Here is a 20,760-nt window from a genome sequence, read left to right on the forward strand (position 1 = left end):
CCCATGATCATGGAACATACTACATCGAAGCTGTCGATAAGCCGCATTCCCAATTCAATTGCTGCTTCCGCCCCATGGTCCTCCTGGACTTTTTTGATAACGGAAGGTAGTACCGACATAGACGTAGTGCCGAAGCACTTCGAATAGGTCGCGGCAAAGACCTTGCCCCAATTGTCACAATCGACAATGTCTGGGACTAGTTCTTTTGGCAAAGTAATAGTGAGTATCCTGTGTTTATCCACAGGACTAGTGTTAGGAAACACGGCTTCTAGTTGATCGAATTTCTCTGCAAGCCAATAAGGATACTCATCCTTATTCTGGGGGCGCTTGCCAACAACCGCGTTTACCATTACAGGACTGATCACAACCGCATGATGGTGATCAGCCCCGTGTCCCGCAACTGCAGGTGCCCCCACCTGTGCAGTGCGCGACACATACTGCACTAACGCCCTATGGACCGTAATCAGGGTCGTGTGCAGTACACGTAAGCTATCCACTCCTACCGTCAGGTAGCGTGGATGAGGTGTATGTCCGGCCAGTACCGGCCAAGTAGCTCCTTCAATAGACAAAGGACCCAGTCTCGCCGGGGTGACCGTGTGGGGGAGGGCGCCATTAAACCAAATAGTGTGTTGCCAGGTAGAAATAGGAATTTCTAATGCCATATATGGGGTATAATGTAGAGGCCCCTGAGTAGCAGTGTATTTGTGGAACGTTTTATCAACGTCTTCCACAGCCTCAAAGGTAACCCAAGAGTAAAACAACTCATAAGGGTAAGTAGCACTTGCACTTACGACAAATACCACTGCCATCCCGTCATCGGGCACCCCATACGTCCTCAAATGAGCACGCAGAGACACCCTACTATGAGCGGGAATTTCTACCGCCATAAGGGCTTAAAAAAAAGATACAACGAGATCTTTAGTAGCACTTGGGCTTATATTAGTTTAACCTTTTTTATTATCTAAAGAACCTATAGCCTAAAACCTAGGTAGGTTAAGCCGTCACTCCCGTTATCCGGAAACCAGAGTGAGGGCGTTGTGGACTAATAAAAAGCACTACTAAGGCATCTCAGATATTTAGACCAAACGTTAGGTGCGCCATGTTGTAGGGATTCTGCGTATGCACAGAACTATGCGCAGGAAACCAGAACCTTAGAGAATTGTGGTGTACCAGAAACTCCCCTCAGAACTAAGAACCCCTTATCCGACTAGCTTAGTGTCACATTCGTTATCCGAGCTTTAGCTCGGCGGTCCCAATGTATAGACAACCCAGAACAAGCGACTTAGTTATTCTCAGGAATGGTGGGAACCCGAAATACCCGTTTGCACATATATATATCAGTCCACAACAGAATAACTAAGACACAGTAAAGTTTAAAGAATTTATTCATAAACCTCGAGTCCTGTTATACAATACTTTGGCTAACATAAGTAGACAAATGGTTAAGATCATTACCATTAACATTGTTACAATACCATAGAATATAAAAGGAGCGATCATATTATAATGACAGTGGAAAATAACCACCCTCCTTTCTCTAGTAACTAATAAAATATTATTAGACTATTAGAAGGTCTCATAGGCTTGCATAGGGGACCCCATACCGTATAGATCAGCTCAGGTGTATCACATCACAGGATCAGCTCAGTGTTCTCTGCAACTGCTCTTCTATCGAATGCCCTAACAATATGCTGCGCTGTGTTATTAAAGCCCTCGACTTTCTGGTATTTGCAGCTGCGTGCATGTTGTGACTAAACAGTGGTACGATCACCCTGAACATAATCAGCCGGCACCGTCTAGTGTCCTAGAACAGTTCTTTACTCGATGTACAGACCAAGGGCACTAGCAACTGTTAAGGATGTATAAATAACATTCACTTGAGACAAGAGCGAGTCTGCATTTCTCAAAGTAATAACATGTAACAACAGTGTCGGGTGCAAAGGCAGCAAAAGCAACAAGATGGTCCTCCAACAGCTAACGTGATTAAGCTAACTTAGCACTGTAAATAGGGAGTGGCCTAGAACCACGTGACAGTCCAACGGCCCAACTCCATGTAAGGACTTATGTACGATGCAGAGGGCCTTAAAATGGATCCGTTGTTTCATGGAGAGCCAGTGCAGATCTCGTAGGCCGTTTCTGATTGACACAAACCTGGGAGTATTCGTGAGCAACCTTGCAGCCGCATTCTGTACCATCTGGAGTCTGTTAAGGTGTTTATTATGAACTGTAAGATACAGACTGTTGCAGTAATCCAGATGGGACAAGACTAAGGCAGAGTCCTTAGAATGAAAAAGCATGTGGACACCACTCTACTAACCTGGTCCCCAAATGAGAGCGTGTTATCTACAATCACACCCAGGTTTTTTACTTTAGGTGCTGGAGGGGGAGGAAGGCCCATCTCACTGGGCCACCAGGCCGGGGTCCAGAGGTTAGAGTTGTTTCCGAATATGTTTACCTCTGTCTTGCCTGCGTTTAGTTTCAGGTAATTGGCAGCCATCCAGCCTGTGATGGCAGCCATGCAATCCTGGCAGTTGGAGGCTTTAGCCGCTTCGTTACCTTTTTATAGGGATATCACTATCTGAGTATCGTCGGCATAGGAGGTTAAAAGTAGGCCGAATGATCGTATGAGGGTCGCTAGAGGTTTCACATAAATATTAAAAAGTGTGGAGCTCAGGGAGGATCCCTGTGGAACTCTGCATGGAAGAACAAATGGCTCAGAGTTATCTTCTCCCAGATCCACTTTTTGAGTTCTATTTGTCAAGAAGGACTTTAAAACGTTCAAGGCAGAGCCCTGTATCCCGATCTTCGATAATCGTCCCAACAGCACCTCATGGTGTACCGTATCGAAGGCCGCTGACAAATCCAGCATGATCAGGATGGCTGAGCCTCCTTGGTCAACGGTCTCCCGGACCTCTTCAGTTGCTTTTATCAGGGCAGATTCCGTACTATGGCCAGCACGGAACCCATACTGAGAATGGTCCAGAAGGTTGTTCATCTCCAGGAACAGGCTTAATTGCATGTTCATTGCCTTCTCCATAATTTTTGCTGGTAAAGGAAGGCGGGAGATAGGCCTATAGTTATTGGGGTCTTTTGGGTCAAGGTTAGGTTTTTTTATGAGAGGTAAAATGGAAGCTATTTTCCAAGATAAAGGGTATTGGCCGGTCACCATTATCTGGTTAAGTGACGGAGTGAGGATATTGGTGATGATTTCAGGAGACATTTTAATTATTGTAGCTGGACATCCTTAGGGGAGCCGGATCTACAGCCCAACAACAGATTGGCCACCTCCTGGTTGGCCAACGGGGTGAAGTTATTAAATGTGGGGGTATTGTTGGAAAACATAGTGTCAGGGCTCTCCTCACTGGGAGATCTCAGTGGATTGTTAAAGGATGAAAAAATTACTTCTACATCATTTAAAAAGAAGGAGGTTCTAAAGAGTTCCTTTGCAGATGATTTAGCTTCCGTAATCTTGTTAGAAAAATACGCCTTCTTTTCTTTCTGCAGCGTATTTTTGTAGGCTAAAAGGCTGGATCTGTAGTGTTCCCTATTGGTAAGTTTGTAACCGTTTCTCCATGCACGCTCCAATCGTTTGCATTCTGATTTAAGCCCCTGGAGGTTCTGAGAGATCCAAGGAGCAGAGGGTGACCTGCGTCTAGGGGAACACCATTTGACCGGGGCCAGTTTATGACCTGGCCGTGTTAATCCACTCATTGTAGATTGCTGTTGCTTCCTCTATGTTTGGTGGCAGATCTGGGACTGAATCGGTCAAGGCTTTATCCAAATTGGACGGGTTAATGTTTTTTCACGTCCGGATGGCTATCTTGTCCCTGGGTTTAGAGTGAGAACGTATGGTGGTGGACCGATCAATTGCAAAAATAATGGCAGAATGATCAGTCCAAGGAAGTGGCAAGATGTCCAGGATGGAGAGACAGGAAAAATTTGTAAATATCCCATCTAGGGTGTGGCCAGCCTTGTGTGTGGGGCCAGATACCTGTTGCCGGAGGTCGCCGGCACCCATGATTTCTGCCAGTCTGGCCGTCTCAGGATCAGAGGGGTCCTCAAGGTGGAAATTAAAATCGCCTAAAATGGTGAAGGATTTGGCACAGAGACCCTCTTCCAACAGCGATCCGATGGAATTCATGAAACTCTCTTTAGTGCCTGGAGGACGGTAGATGAGCATCGCCTTAAAAGTGTCTTGTGGACCGTACCGCACACTGGCTGATAAGGCCTCACATGAGCTGTTGGAGGCTGCCTCAGATGTAGGGCTGAGACTTTTGTGGTAGATGACAGCCAGCCCACCTCCTTTCCTTAGCGGACGATCTAGGGTATGACAAAGAAAATCTGGGGGGGAGGCTTTGACAATGTCAGGCCCGGACGCATTGTCTGTCCAGGTTTCTGTAATAAAGGCCATCTTAACGTCATGGTCCTCAATCAAAAGGGAGCATTCTTCACTGTGTTTAACTAAGGATCTCGCATTTAAGAGAAGGCATTTGAATTTGGGTTCAGTCTTAGGTATCTCTGCTCCCAATATGCCTAGGGTAGGGGTTTTACTTGGAGACGCCAAGATGGGCGGAAGCGAGCAGGAGCAGCATCCACAGTGTTTAGACAGGGCATCTGGTGTGATGCTGGGTGAGAATCTGGGGCAACCTGACTTGCCTTCTAGTGGATTCAGTTTTAATAAAGCATCCCTGGAGTATTTCCGAAATTCTGGTAGCGGAAAGACAGGGTTCCTAGCCCTAAGCCCGTACCGAGCGCAGACGGGCTTGCCTTAGGCACGCCTTTGGCGCGCCTGCTGCGCGGTCGCGTCAGCATAGGATTAAATACCTTCCGGCAGCTAGAGCGCTAACCCCACAATGGCCGCCGCTCACCCGCTTCAGCTGCCGTGAACCAATCGGCAAGCAGAGGCCAGCTTCAGCTTCAGGCACCGGGGGGGGGGGGGGGGGGGGGGGTGTCAGGTCTAAGCGGAGGTGAGTAGGGTGATTTAAAATTTGATTTTTAAAATAAAGCGGAATTCCCTTGTGCAAGCAGCGTAGTGATAATGGCACAACAAGTAAGCAAAGATAAAAGTAATTTCACCTCTCACAGCGCACCTTCGACAGACGCTCCTGGAGGGTATTGAACACAACCCTCCAGGCAAACACTGCTGCGCAGTCGCGTCAGCATAGGATTAAATACCTTCCGGCAGCTAGAGCGCTAACCCCGCAATGGCCGCCGCTCACCGGCTTCAGCTGCCGTGAACCAATCGGCAAGCAGAGGCCGGCTTCAGCTTCAGGCACCGGGGGGGTCAGGTCTAAGCGGAGGTGAGTAGGGTGATTTAAAATGTGATATTAAAAATAAAGCGGAATTCCCTTGTGCAAGCAGCGTAGTGATAATGGCACAACAAGTAAGCAAAGATAAAAGTAATTTCACCTCTCGCAGCCGGTGCCAGAGTCTCTAATCCCCTCATGGCAGTACATTAGGCGCTATACGTGTCGGGGGCCAGAGCCACTAACACCCTTATGGCAGTACATCAGGCGCTATACATGTCGGGGCCAGAGTCTTTAATCCCCCCATGGCAGTACGTTAGGCGCTATACATGTCGGGGACCAGAGTCTCTAATCCCCTCATGGCAGTACATTGGGTGTTATACATGTCGGGGGCCAGAGCCACTTACCCCCTCATGGGAGTACATTAGGCACTATACGTGTCGGGGACCAGAGCCACAAACCCTCTCATGGTAGTACATTAGGCGCTATACATGTCGGTGGCCAGAGTCTTTAATCCCCCCATGGCAGTACATTAGGCGCTATACGTGTCGGGGGCCAGAGTCTTTAATCCCCCCATGGGAGTACATTAGGCGTTCTACGTGTCGGGGACCAGAGTCTCTAATCCCCTCATGGCAGTACATTAGGTGTTATACATGTCGGGGGCCAGAGCCACTTACCCCCTCATGGGAGTACATTAGGCACTATACGTGCCGGGGACCAGAGCCACACACCCTCTCATGGTAGTACATTAGGCGCTATACATGTCGGGGGCCAGAGTCTTTAATCCCCCCATGGCAGTACATTAGGCGCTATACGTGTCGGGGACAAGAGTCTTTAATCCCCCCATGGGAGTACATTAGGCGTTCTACGTGTCGGGGACCAGAGTCTCTAATCCCTTCATGGCAGTACATTAGGCGCTATACATGTTGGGGACCAGAGCCTCTTACCCCCTCATGGGAGTACATTAGGTGCTTCGGGGGCCAGAGTCTTTAATCCCCCCTCGGCAGTACATTAGGCGTTATACGTGTCGGGGACCAGAGTGTCTAACCCCCTCATGGCAGTATATTAGGCGCTATACGTGTCGGGGGCCAGAGCCACTAACCCCCTTATGGCAGTACATCAGGCACTATACATGTTGGGGCCAGAGTCTTTAATCCCCCCATGGCAGTACGTTAGGTGTTATACATGTCGGGGGCCAGAGCCACTTAACCCCTCATGGGAGTACATTCGGCGCTGTGGGGGCCAGAGTCTTTAATCCCCCCATGGCAGTACGTTAGGCGCTATACGTGTCGGGGGCCAGATCCACTAACCCCCTCATGGCAGTACAATAGGCGCTGTTGGACTTGGCCCTTTTTGCAGGCTCATCCCTGAACTTTGCCTTCCTCCTATATTTTTTCTGACCTGTTGTTGGCTGTTTTATGACTCTGGGCACTTTACCACTGCTGATCAGAGCTAAAGTGCATATGCTCTCCCCATTGTAAATTAATGTATGGATTAGTGTTTCCATGATTGGCTGATTTGGTTTAACTGTCAGACCCTAGTACAGTGCACCAGGAATGCCCAGGGCTGGTAATTCAAATGCTGCTGGTGGGCTTACAGCACTGGTTGTGCCACCCACAGAAGCAGCCTGTAAAAGTGTGTCTAAGGCTTGCCATTGCAGAGCCTGTGTGCAGTCTGGTACTGCCATGCTGACTGGGCCAGTGCACCCACTTGCCTGTCCCTAAACCTTCCCTTTTCTTCATATCAGACACCCCTATGGTAGACCCAAGGGCAGGGTGCATTGTAAGTATAAGGTAGGACATGCCCTGGTGTGTGTGGCATGTTCTAATAGTGAATTACAGCCATTTTCGTTTTTCACTATTGCAAGGCTACCTCTTCTCCATCAGACAGAATGGGCAGTTTGATTATTACATCTTATAATCCTAACTGACTCAGGGAACATGGTAGAAATTCGAATTTAGTATGCCTGAACTCAGAATGATAAAATACATCTTTTAGTGAAGTTGGTTTTAACATTCTGTGTTTGAAAATGCCACTTTTAGAAAGTAGGCATTTTCTTGTCTAACCATTCAAACCTGCCTCTGCTAGGCTGTGTATTCCTTGTCTGGAGTTTGAGTGACAGGGGCTGGGGAACTCCAGGGGGCTGGGGAATTCCCAGAGACAGGGTGAGTCAGCACAGGGCTGAATAGAGAGATCTGCATCTCGATGGGAGGGAGGAGTTGCACCTCGGACCTGAATAGGGCTGTGCCTTCCCTCCACAATGCTGGCTCCACCCCCTGTGGTGCGTCTGATGTCTCTGTCCTGCACTCTGAAAGGAAAGAAGAGTCATGTAAACAAAGTGCTCCAGGACTGACCAGAACTGGTTTGGACTAGGCAAAGGCCTCTCTGCCTTCAGAGAACAAAGAGAATCTTAGTATAAATATTGGGACTCAAACCCAAGAACTTTAGATCACTTTGGGAAACAAGAAGAAACCTTTGCTGAGGAGAGGAACCAAGAAGAAACTGAGGAGAGACTATCCCTAAAACTGGGGGATTGGCCTGCAGGGGTTGCCTACTGCCAAAGAGAGGAGAAAGGAACTTTATGTGTACTTTTGCTCAACTTGTGAAGGATCTCCAAGGGCTTGGAAAAGAGCTTGCCTCCTGCTGAAGTCTCAGGTAAAACAGAATTCAACCCCCAGCTCCCCAGATTTCTATGTTTTGGGCCTTCTGAGGGACTGCATGTCGCAAGGAGCTTGAAGCGCGACTCACGGAGAAGGAACGTGTCACCGTCGCAGCCGCTGCCGTCGCATCACTGAACAAGGGTATCGCCGCTGTAGCTGTCGCATTGCACCACATCCCGAGAAGCGCCCCGCAACACCGAAGAAGCGTGTCGCCGTCGCAGCCGCTGCCGTCGCATCACTGAACAAGGGTGTCGCCGCTGTAGCTGTCACATTGCACCGCATCCCGAGAAGCGCCCCGCAACACCGAAGAAGCGTGTCGCCATCGCAGCCATCGTAGCTGTCGTATTGCACCGCATCAAGAGAAGAGTCTTGCATTGAGGAAGAAGCGTGTCGCCGTCGCAGCCGCTGTCGTCGCATCTTGGATGACGCCGCTGTAGCTGTCGCATTGCACGGCATCCAGAAAAGCGCCTCGCATCCACGGAGAAGCGTGCCGCCGTTGAAGCTGCTGCCGTCGCATCACTGAATAAGGGTGTCACCGCTGTAAAGCGCACTACATACCCGGTAGGGTTTCAAGGCACTGGATGGGGGGAGGGGGGTGAGGTGCTGTTACTGGTCGAAGAGCCAGGTCTTGAGTTGTCTCCTGAAAGTCAGCAGGTCTTCGGTTTGTCGCAGGTCGAGGGGGAGGGTGTTCCAGGTCTTGGCGGCGCGATGGTTAAAGGACCTGCCTCCGGAAGTGGTTCTCCAGATGCGTGGGACCGTGGCCAGGGCGTGGTCAGCGGAGCGGAGATTCCTGTTGGGTACGTAGAAGGAGAGTCGACTGTTGAGATAGGCTGGGACGGTTTTGTGGAGTGCCTTGTGTGCGTGGATCAGGAGCTTAAAGGAGATTCTTTTGTCGACGGGGAGCCAGTGCAGGTTCCTCAGGTGGGAGGTGATGTGGTCGCGGCGCGGGACGTCGAGGATCAGGCGTGCGGAGGAATTCTGGATTCTCTGTATTCTGCTGATGAGCTTGGACGAGGCTCCGACGTAGAGGGCGAGGGCGTTTCCGTAGTCGAGTCTGCTGCTGACTAGGGCCTAGGTGACTGTTTTCCTCGTGTTTGTCGGGATCCATCTGTAGATCTTGCGGAGCATGTGGAGGGTGTTGAAACAGGTGGAGGAGACTGCGTTGACTTGTTTGGTCATGGAGAGTTTCGAGTCGAGGATTACTCCCAGGTTGCGTGCGTGGTCGGTGGGGGCCGGGGGGGACCCCAGTGAAGTGGGCCACCAAGAATCGTCCCATGCGGAGGGGTTGGATCCGAGGATGAGGATTTCCGTCTTGTCTGTGTTCAGTTTGAGGCGGCTGTCCTCCATCCAGTCGGCGACGGCCTTCATTCCCTGGTGGAGGTTGGATTTGGCAGTGAGGGGGTCCTTTGTGAGGGAGAGGATCAGTTGAGTGTCGTCGGCGTAGGAGATTATGTTGAGGTCGTGCTGTCGGGCGATGCGTGCTAGTGGTGCCATGTAGACGTTGAACAGCGTTGGGCTGAGGGAGGATCCGTGTGGTACGCCACAGATGATCTTGGAGGCCTCGGATCGGAACGGGGGGAGGCGGACTCTCTGCATTCTGCCGGAGAGGAAGGAGGTGGTCCAGTCCAGAGCCTTGTTACAGATCCCTGCGTCGTGGAGGCGCGTGCGTAGTGTGAGGTGGCAGACGGTGTCGAAGGCGGCTTTAGGCGCTATATGTGTCGGGGACCAGAGCCATTAACCCCCTCACTGCAGTACATTAGGCGCTGTGGGGGCCAGAGTCTTTAATCCCCACATGGCAGTACATTAGGCGCTATACGTGTCGGGGACCAGAGCCACTAACCCCCTCGTGGCAGTACATTAGGCGCTATACATGTCGGGGACCAGAGCCACTAACCCCCTCATGGCAGTACATCAGGCGCTATACGTGTCGGGGCCAGAACCACTAACCCCCTCATGGCAGTACATTAGGCGCTATACGTGTCGGGGACCAGAGTCATTAATCCCCTCATGGCAGTACATTAGGCTCTATACATGTCGGGGACCAGAGCCACTAACCCTCTCAGGGCAGTACATTAGGCGCTATACGTGTCGGGGGCCAGAACCACCAACCCCCTCATGGCAGTATATTCGGCGCTATACGTGTCGGGGACCAGAGTCTCTAATCCCCTCCTGGCAGTACATTCAGCGCTATATGTGTTGGGGACCAGAGCCACTAACCCCCTCGTGGCAGTACATTAGGTGCTATTCGTGTCGGGGACCAGAGCCACTAACCCCCTCGTGGCAGTACATTCGGTGCATACGTGTCGGGGACCAGAGCCACTAACCCCCTTGTGGCAGTACATTAAGCTCTATAAGTGTCGGGGACCAGAGCCACTAACCCCCTCGTGGCAGTACATTAGGCGTTATATGTGTCGGGGGCCGGAACCACTAACCCCCTCGTGGCAGTACATTAGGCGCTATACGTGTCGGGGACCAGAGCCATTAACCCCCTCGTGGCAGTACATTAGGCGCTATACGTGTTGGGGACCAGAGCCACTAATACCCCCTGAGAGAAACGTGCTGAACACCTACATTTGAAGAGCCACAGAAGACTCAGTTGGTAATTTTACTTTAGAAAGACATCAATAAAAATATTTTTTGTCTAACTTTAGGCCATCTTAATTATATTTTGCTCCCTTGCACTGCCAGAAAAATAAGGCTATGACTGTCGCTTATCCCTGTCCCATTAATGCAGGGAAGTTGCAAGCCGCTGGATGCTCTAAAGAGCTCCCAGCCAGACTAGGAGCTCCCGCTACCCCCCGTGCATGTCTATGAAGAGCGGTGATGATGAGTAACAAACAACGTCTCAACAGGTAATATTTGTAGGCAATTAGGTACAGTGTAAACAACAATTACAGCAGAAAGGAAACCAGGAGACATCAATAGTTTCTATAAATTGTATAGAGCGGTCTAAATATTTAGAAAATAATTCATACAATTGCTATATCAGCACTATTTACATGTAGAAGTAAACTAAACATTTGTGTGCACATCAGTGGTTGAGCAGTAAATGAACCGTGCAAGTGACACGTGACAAAGAGTAAGAAACAGCGAAAACGGGGCAAAAAGTATGATTCAGAAAATGGTTGCAAAACCGAAAAATTTAAGAAACACAGAGTTCACAACAAGTTTCAGGAGCCAATGAATGCCAGAAAGTGGGCTGAGTGGTTGACGACGTTTCGACCCGTATGTAATTCAGGCCATCATTAGGACCGGATTACAGAGAAATCTGTTGGTGCTGTGGTAGAGTAAGGTAACTGTTCACGGATATTCTACATTAAGGGTTGCACCCAAGCACTGGTGTGCAAAAAATCCAAGAGAAACGGTACATCTAGGGGTGCACCCATGGTCTGGTGAGCACTGAAAGGAATCAAGTTCGGACCATGTGAAGTCGGCGTCGGTGTAATGGCGTCTGGGTCGCGGTCAATCAATTTTCTGAAGGGTGGTTTAGTTCCCGCAGGTACTCTAAGAAAGATCCAGCTTGCGCCTGGAATTGACGAGGGGTGTTGATGAAGCATGCCATCTGGTGGGTGAGGTTCCACATCCATATAGATAGTCACATACGTTCTGCCTATTGCCGCTTTCACAGGCAAAAGAAGTTCCAAGACCAATGAGTAATGTTTAGGTTTGGCCTGCACACAGTTTTAGCGCTCTCTCCAGCTTCGTGTATTCCAAATAAGAAAGCATAAACATGTATCCATATGAAGAGTTTAAGCCAACCCTCCTCATGCATTGATTTGTTCTAGTGTCATTCACATTTTGCTTCAGCTCACTTGAGCAGGCAACATGTGTCAGTGGGTCAGCCCACTTCATCTATTGTCTGTCTTGACCTGTGACTGACATAACTTTGCCAGATCACATATGAACAGCTTCTTGAAAAGGAGTGGAATGCTTTCAGTTTATTTCTTTTATTTTGACATGTGTTTTGCATATTACTTTCGTTGAAAAAATAGCAAATAAAAGCACAATTGCACAGTTGCCAGGGCCAGACCAATTGGCTTTGCCAATGCTTGTTTATAATAGCATTAAAAGTACTTTCAGTCTATTGTTCTTTTTATTTGGTGATTCGTATTATGGAGGCTGGATAGTGGTCCATATTTACTTCCACGTCTCCTTTGTAAGTAGAACTAACTGTGTTTGGTGAACTTAAAGAGGATGGGCGAGCAGTGAAAAATCACTACATATAAGTGCATGAACACGAATGACAATTCAGTCAAAATTCACACGAGAAGTAATGACCGTGTGGAACACAGAGAGAGAAACACATAGTGCCACACATAGAGTTGGGGTTCCACAGCAAGGCCCCAAGTACAAGCTAGCGCAGTCTTGTGGAGTCCCCAATTATTGGCCTAGCTGTAGCTTGCAGACTTTCCTGCTTTTCCTACTCCTGCACACTTGCGGGTCTTCTCTCTCCAGTTCGAGTTGGTTGCTGGAAACTCATGGGCCTATTGTGGGTTAAGTGCCTAGCAGACACTCTTGAGTATTTTGTATCTGAGTGCATACCTTGCTTGGCCTATTCTTTCAAGTAGTCTGCAACCATGTAGTGCAGACACTCTTGAGTATTTTGTATCTGAGTGCATAGCTCGCTTGGCCTATTCTTTCAAGTACTCTGCAACCATGTAGTGCAGACACTCTTGAGTATTTTGTATCTGAGTGCATAGCTCGCTTGACCTTTTCTTCCAAGTGCTCTGCAACCATGTAGTGCAGACACTCTTGAGTATTTTGTATCTGAGTGCATAGCTCGCTTGACCTTTTCTTTCAAGTACTCTGCAACCATGTAGTGCTGACACTCTTGAGTATTTTGTATCTGAGTGCATAGCTCGCTTGGCCTTTTCTTTCAAGTACTCTGCAACCATGTAGTGCAGACACTCTTGAATATTTTGTATCTGAGTGCATAGCTCGCTTGGCCTTTTCTTTCAAGTAATCTGCAACCATGTAGTGCAGACACTCTTGAGTATTTTGTATCTAAGTGCATAGCTCGCTTGACCTTTTCTTTCAAGTAGTCTGCAACCATGTAGTGCAGACACTCTTGAGTATTTTGTATCTGACTGCATAGCTTGCTTGGCCTATTCTTTCAAGTACTCTGCAACCATTTAGTGCAGTAACTCTTGAGTATTTTGTATTGAGTGCATACCTTGCTTGGCCTATTCTTTCAAATACTCTGCAACCATGTAGTGCAGACACTCTTGGGTATTTTGTATCTGAGTGCATAGCTCGCTTGACCTTTTCTTTCAAGTACTCTGCAACCATGTAGTGCTGACACTCTTGAGTATTTTGTATCTGAGTGCATAGCTCGCTTGGCCTTTTCTTTCAAGTAATCTGCAACCATGTAGTGCAGACACTCTTGAGTATTTTGTATCTGAGTGCATAGCTCGCTTGACCTTTTCTTCCAAGTACTCTGCAACCATGTAGTGCAGACACTCTTGAGTATTTTGTATCTGAGTGCATAGCTCGCTTGGCCTTTTCTTTCAAGTAATCTGCAACCATGTAGTGCAGACACTCTTGAGTATTTTGTATCTAAGTGCATAGCTCGCTTGACCTTTTCTTTCAAGTAGTCTGCAACCATGTAGTGCAGACACTCTTGAGTATTTTGTATCTGACTGCATAGCTCGCTTGGCCTATTCTTTCAAGTACTCTGCAACCATTTAGTGCAGTAACTCTTGAGTATTTTGTATTGAGTGCATACCTTGCTTGGCCTATTCTTTCAAGTACTCTGCAACCATGTAGTGCAGACACTCTTGGGTATTTTGTATCTGAGTGCATAGCTCGCTTGGCCTTTTCTTTCAAGTAGTCTGCAACCATGTAGTGCAGACACTCTTGAGTATTTTGCATCGAGTGCATACCTTGCTTGGCCTTTTCGTTCGAGTACTCTGCAACCATTTAGTGCAGTAACTCTTGAGTATTTTGTATCGAGTGCATACCTTGCTTGGCCTATTCTTTCAAGTACTCTGCAACCATGTAGTGCAGAAACTCTTGAGTATTTTGCATGAGGACGGTTATCGTGCTTGGCTTTTCCATCATGCTGAGTTATGGATTTTTTGTCTAGGCTTTGCACGAAATATGTGTTTTTATGTGGCAAAAATTATGTGACTTTGCACACCACTATTTCAGATGTTTAGTGCAAAATCACAACATTTGCCATAATCATAATTTCTGAAATAGACATCTCAGGAGACAGAGTATCATGACTGGAATTGGAGAGGATCACCTCTCGTCCCTTACGCGCATCAGCCTGAAACCTTAATCCAGCGCCGTTTATCATCAGCATATGATACAATCAACCTTAAGATCTACAGACCACCTGGAGAAATGGGCTGGAGCCACCAGCACAGCCTTCCTCATGAACAGTGACAGAACCACCGCATTGTCACTGCTACAGGCTCCACCACAAACATCTACAGTGGAAGCCCCACACAACATGTCTTCCCCTGCAGCTACTCTCCATCCATACATGGCAAAAGGCAGAAGTGATCACTCAGGATGTGCTGCAAATACCTATGGACAGTGATGACAAGTAGGACAAGCATCAGAAGGAAAAACTGAATACAGAAACATGCCTTCTGGGTAAAGGAGAATTAGGCATGCAGATGACAGTACCACAGAGAGGTGCAACTAGGCCCTTCAAATGAGCATCAGAACTAAACACATTCTGTATAAAGAAGAAGCAACAGAAGTAATCAGAGCCTTCCAGAACCAGCTTATCTAAACACCTGCTGGATGAAACAGGTGCCGAGGTAGAGAGGTGCAACAGAAGCAACCAACCCATTCTAATGCCCAGCTTATCTAAACACCTGCTGGATGAAACAGGTGCCGAGGTAGAGAGGTGCAACAGAAGCAACCAACCCATTCTAATGCCCAGCTTATCTAAACACCTGCTGGATGAAACAGGTGCCGAGGTAGAGAGGTGCAACAGAAGCAACCAACCCATTCTAATGCCCAGCTTATCTAAACACCTGCTGGATGAAACAGGTGCCGAGGTAGAGAGGTGCAACAGAAGCAACCAACCCATTCTAATGCCCAGCTTATCTAAACACCTTCTGGATGAAACAGGTGCAGAGGTAGAGAGGTGCAACAGAAGCAACCAACCCATTCTAATGCCCAGCTTATCTAAACACCTGCTGGATGAAACAGGTGCCGAGGTAGAGAGGTGCAACAGAAGCAACCAACCCATTCTAATGCCCAGCTTATCTAAACACCTGCTGGATGAAACAGGTGCCGAGGTAGAGAGGTGCAACAGAAGCAACCAACCCATTCTAATGCCCAGCTTATCTAAACACCTGCTGGATGAAACAGGTGCCGAGGTAGAGAGGTGCAACAGAAGCAACCAACCCATTCTAATGCCCAGCTTATCTAAACACCTGCTGGATGAAACAGGTGCCGAGGTAGAGAGGTGCAACAGAAGCAACCAAACCATTCTAATGCCCAGCTGAAATAAACACCTTCTGGATGAAACAGGTGCACAGGTAGAGAGGTGCAACAGAAGCAACCAAACCATTCTAATGCCCGGCTGAACCAAACACCTTCTGTATGAAGGAAAGATACTGAAGCCTGGTGACACGGCCTACAAGAGAAGTAACCATACCAATCAAATGACCATCTGAAATAAACACCTTCCGGAGGAAGAGGAGGCAGCAGAAGCAATCATATCCTTTAACCGACCAACTGGTCTAAACAACTGCTGAATGAAGGAGAGTTACCAAAGCCTGGTGATGGGGTCAACGAAGAATGCAATCAGATCCTTGAACAACCATCTGAACTAAACACATGGAAGAAGGAGATTTTCTCAAAACTGGTGACAGAGACAACAAGAGATGCAGTCAGACCCTTCGAATGACCATCTGTACTAAGCACCTTCAGGATAAAGGGGACACCAGAGATAGAATCAGACCCTTCGAATGACCATCTGTACTAAACACCTTCAGGATAAAGGGGACACCAGAGATAGAATCAGACCCTTCGAATGACCATCTGTACTAAACACCTTCAGCATAAAAGGGACACCAGAGATGGAGTCAGAACCTTCGAATGACCATTTCTACTAAACACCTTCAGGATAAAGGGGACACCAGAGATGGACTCAGACCCTTCGAATGACCATCTGTACTAAACACCTTCAGGATAAAGGGGACACCAGAGATGCAGTCAGACCCTTCGAATGACCATCTGTGCTAAACACCTTCAGGATAAAGGGGACACCATAGATGGAGTCAGACCCTTCGAATGACCATCTGTACTAAACACCTTCAGGATAAAGGGGACACCAGAGATGCAATCAGATCCTTCGAATGACCATCTGTGCTAAACACCTTCAGGATAAAGGGGACACCATAGATGGAGTCAGACCCTTCGAATGACCATCTGTACTAAACACCTTCAGGATAAAGGGGACACCAGAGATGCAATCAGACCCTTCGAATGACCATCTGTACTGAACCCCTTCAGGATAAAGGGGACACCAGAGCTAGAATCAGACCCTTCGAATGACCATCTGTACTGAACACCTTCAGGATTAAGGGGACACCAGAGATGCAATCAGACCCTTCGAATGACCATCTGTACTAAGCACCTTCAGGATAAAGGGGACACCAGAGATAGAATCAGACCCTTCGAATGACCATCTGTACTAAACACCTTCAGGATAAAGGGGACACCAGAGATAGAATCAGACCCTTCGAATTACCATCTGTACTAAACACCTTCAGCATAAAAGGGACACCAGAGATGGAGTCAGAACCTTCGAATGACCATTTCTACTAAACACCTTCAGGATAAAGGGGACACCAGAGATGGAATAAGACCCTTCGAATGACCATCTGTACTGAACCCCTTCAGGATAAAGGGGACACCAGAGATGCAGTCAGACCCTTCGAATGACCATCTGTACTAAGCACCTTCAGGATAAAGGGGACACCAGAGATAGAATCAGACCCTTCGAATGACCATCTGTACTAAACACCTTCAGGATAAAGGGGACACCAGAGATAGAATCAGACCCTTCGAATGACCATCTGTACTAAACACCTTCAGGATTAAGGGGACACCAGAGATGCAATCAGACCCTTCGAATGACCATCTGTACTAAGCACCTTCAGGATAAAGGGGACACCAGAGCTAGAATCAGACCCTTCGAATGACCATCTGTACTAAACACCATCAGGATAAAGGGGACACCAGAGATGGAGTCAGACCCTTCGAATGACCATCTGTACTAAACACCTTCAGGAGAATGGGGACACCACAGATGGAGTCAGACCCTTCGCCGAACATCTGAGCTACCTTCTGGAGGAAGGAGAGACAAGAGGTGCAATGAGACCTTTCAGACGACCATCTGATCTAAACCCCTTCTGTACGAAGGAGAGTTACCCAACCCTGGTCAAGGAGCCTACGAGATATGGAATGAGACTCTTTGAATGGCCACCTGAGCTGAACTATCAGTTATTACTTGGATTCCAAGCCTCTCCTTCAGTCATCAGACATCAGTAGTTGTAAAGCGCACCACATACGAGCTCATAACATATAGGATGATCCTCCCAAAGCTGCAAACTTCCTGCCACTTGAAAAAGGCAAGAGCATCGCACTCTTCCATCTGCTTTTCTGCGGTATCGTCCACATCGCAGCAGTGAAGGACTTAGAGGACCCGCTCGGGATCCAGAACCAGGCACTGCGATTCTTCCTCAATTCAACATAAAGACACCACATCTCACCAAACCCAACAGAGCTCTTGTACTGATCCAAGCATCACATTCAAGGCGCTATGTTCAGTACATGAGGCCACTGGAGGCTATAGATCAGAACATATATATATATATATATATATATATATATATATATATATATATATATATATATATATATATATATATATATATATATATATATGCAAACCGGTCATTAAAGCTTCATTCAGCCACTAATCCTGACCAACATCAGGAGGAAGAGACACGGAGGTAAGACCTAGAGAGTGCAGGGTACACAGCTTCAGCACACCTTGGACTATAGACTTGGGAACCTTCACAGACTAGTCTATGTCAAGGGTTCAAGATCCCCTCCCCCAAACCCCACTGTACAGCTCTCCCACCACAGGAAGCAGTCACACTGGGTGCAGTGAATGTAGCAACATTTCATCTACTGGCAAAGTTTTATGATGAGGAACAAGAGGCCTGCGCTCGAATTATATAGTTTCAATTCGAACACACGGTGTGATCCTGGACAAATTATAGTATCTGCCTGTACGTTAGTTATCTTATCTGTAGAAAATTAAAAGCGCCAAAATCACAATTCTGCTTCTAGCAATGTCACTGGCTCTCATGAAATAAAATGGCAGTGAGTGTGGTTCCCCATCGCTGTAGAGGCGCCGGGAGCCCGGAGGCTCATTTCTATCGTGGACCTGCAGCCGTGCAAACGGAGGACACTTTCTGCACCTAGATGATCACGTGACTGTGGCCGCACGCGCCACTGCCTCCTGCTCATCTGTATCTATCCACAGAGAGCAGTACCAGAGCTGTCAAGGAAGCCTCAAAACCACAAACCTCATTAGTTTACGCCCTACCTACCCCCCTCCACACCTGCACCTCCAGAGAGTTTGCACGAATTACGTGAATGGCCTCTGCGTCCGCAGACATATAGTAACAACTTTATATTTTGTTGAAAATCTTTAGATCTCCTAGTACTTTCAAATCCAACAAAAGCGCAGAAGCGCAAGCTTCACCCTCACACACAGCACAGGAGCCACAGTGCAACAGTGCGCGCTACGCTTCCCTCACACAGACAACAGCTACAGCAGTAGTGCACAGAAACAACAGGGTCACGACCAGTGCCCAGCGCACGCAGATGTAGGAGCCACCAAGCTCCCCAAAATGCACGCCTCTAACAACCACCGCTCCTCAAACAAGATCTGCAGCAGAAGGGAGGCCTCACTGACCCAAGCTGCCTCTCTGGGTGTTGTAATTTCCGCGTTTTTCAATGCAGAGCCCTTTTCATTTTGATTCGAAAACGTGTTATTGAACATGCAACAAGTGACTAACTGTGACCCATTAAAATGCATTTTTCTAACATATTCTGCTCTGCAAATGTGTCATGATGTTGTGATAGTCTGGCTTATGCAAAATACAGCCATAATAGTTAATTAAATATGCGCATGGCTGTTTGGTTTACATATGTTGAACAAGTGACTGGGAGAGCACTCAGGCGCCCAGTGGTTATTGTTTAGTTTAGGAGTCAATCCGGGGACTAGGCCGTTCCCTTTCAGATTCTTCATTTTTCTTTCCCAACTCTTTTATTTTCATCACTGGCCTATTTACACTCTTTGATCTCTTTTTATAGAAAGTGTGAAGTTTTTCAGATATGCACCAAAATGTAGCATCCAATCTACTTACTGTATAGGCTGACTAGCATCATGTCCATTTAATGCCTAGACTGACTAGCACCATGTCCAGGGACTGCCTAGACTTACTATCACCATGTCCACTTACTGCCTAGACTAACTAGCATAATGTGTACTTACTGCCTAGACTTACTAGCACCATGTCCACGTACTGCCTAGACTAACTAGCATCATGTCCACATACTGCCTAGACTGACTAGCACAATGTCCATTTACTGCCTAGACTGACTAGCACCATGTCCACTTACTGCCTAGGCTTACTAGCACCATGTCCACGTACTGCCTAGACTACCTAGCACCATGTCCACTTACTGCCTAGACTTACTAGCACCATGTCCACTTACGGTCTGGACTTAATAGCACCATGTCCACGTACTGCCTAGATTAATTAGCACCATGCCCACGTACTGCCTAGACTAACTAGCACGATGTCCACGTACTGCCTAAACTAACTAGCACCATGTCCACTTACTGTCTGGACTTAAAGGCACCATGTCCACGTACTGCCTAGACTAATTAGCACCATGCCCACGTACTGCCTAGACTAACTAGCACCATGTCTACTTACTGCCTAGACTGACTGGAACCATGTCCACTTACTGCCTAGACTGACATAGCATCATATCCACTCACTGCCTAGACTGACAAAGCACCATTTCCACTTACTGTCTAGAGTAACTAGCACCATGTCCACATACTGCCCAGACGGACATAACATCATGTCCACTTACTGCCTAGACTAACTAGCACCATGTCCACTTACTGCCTGGACTTAATAGCACCATGTCCACATACTGCCTAGATTAATTAGCACCATACCCACGTACTGCCTAGACTAACTAGCACCATGTCCACGTACTGCCTAGACTAACTAGCACCATGTCCACTTACTGTCTGGACTTAAAGGCACCATGTCCACGTACTGCCTAGACTAATTAGCACCATGCCCACGTACTGCCTAGACTAACTAGCACCATGTCCACTTACTGCCTAGACTGACTGGCACCATGTCCACTTACTGCCTAGACTGACATAGCATCATATCCACTCACTGCCTAGACTGACAAAGCATCATGTCCACATACTGCCTAGACTGACTAGCACCATGTCCACTTACTGCCTAGACTTACTAGCACCATGTCCACTTACTGCCTAGACTGACTAGCCCCATGCCCACGTACTGCCCAGACTGACAATAACATCATGTCCACTTACTGACTAGACTGACTAGCACCATGTCCACTTAGTGCCTAGACTGACTTAGGCATTGTTAGAAATGGGGTCTCCAGTTGGCAATGGCTGGCGCCAATGTCCAAATAGGGACCCTTCTTCCTAAGTCAGGGCAAGCGGGCTACCCCCTTTGACAACCCCTGCTCAAACCTGTGGTAACGTAGCACAAGCAGTTAGGCCTATGTGAGAGGCGGTGTGTGAA

Source organism: Triturus cristatus, unplaced genomic scaffold (genome assembly GCF_964204655.1).
Source record: "Triturus cristatus unplaced genomic scaffold, aTriCri1.1 SCAFFOLD_354, whole genome shotgun sequence".
NCBI classification, from domain to species: Eukaryota; Metazoa; Chordata; class Amphibia; order Caudata; family Salamandridae; genus Triturus; species Triturus cristatus.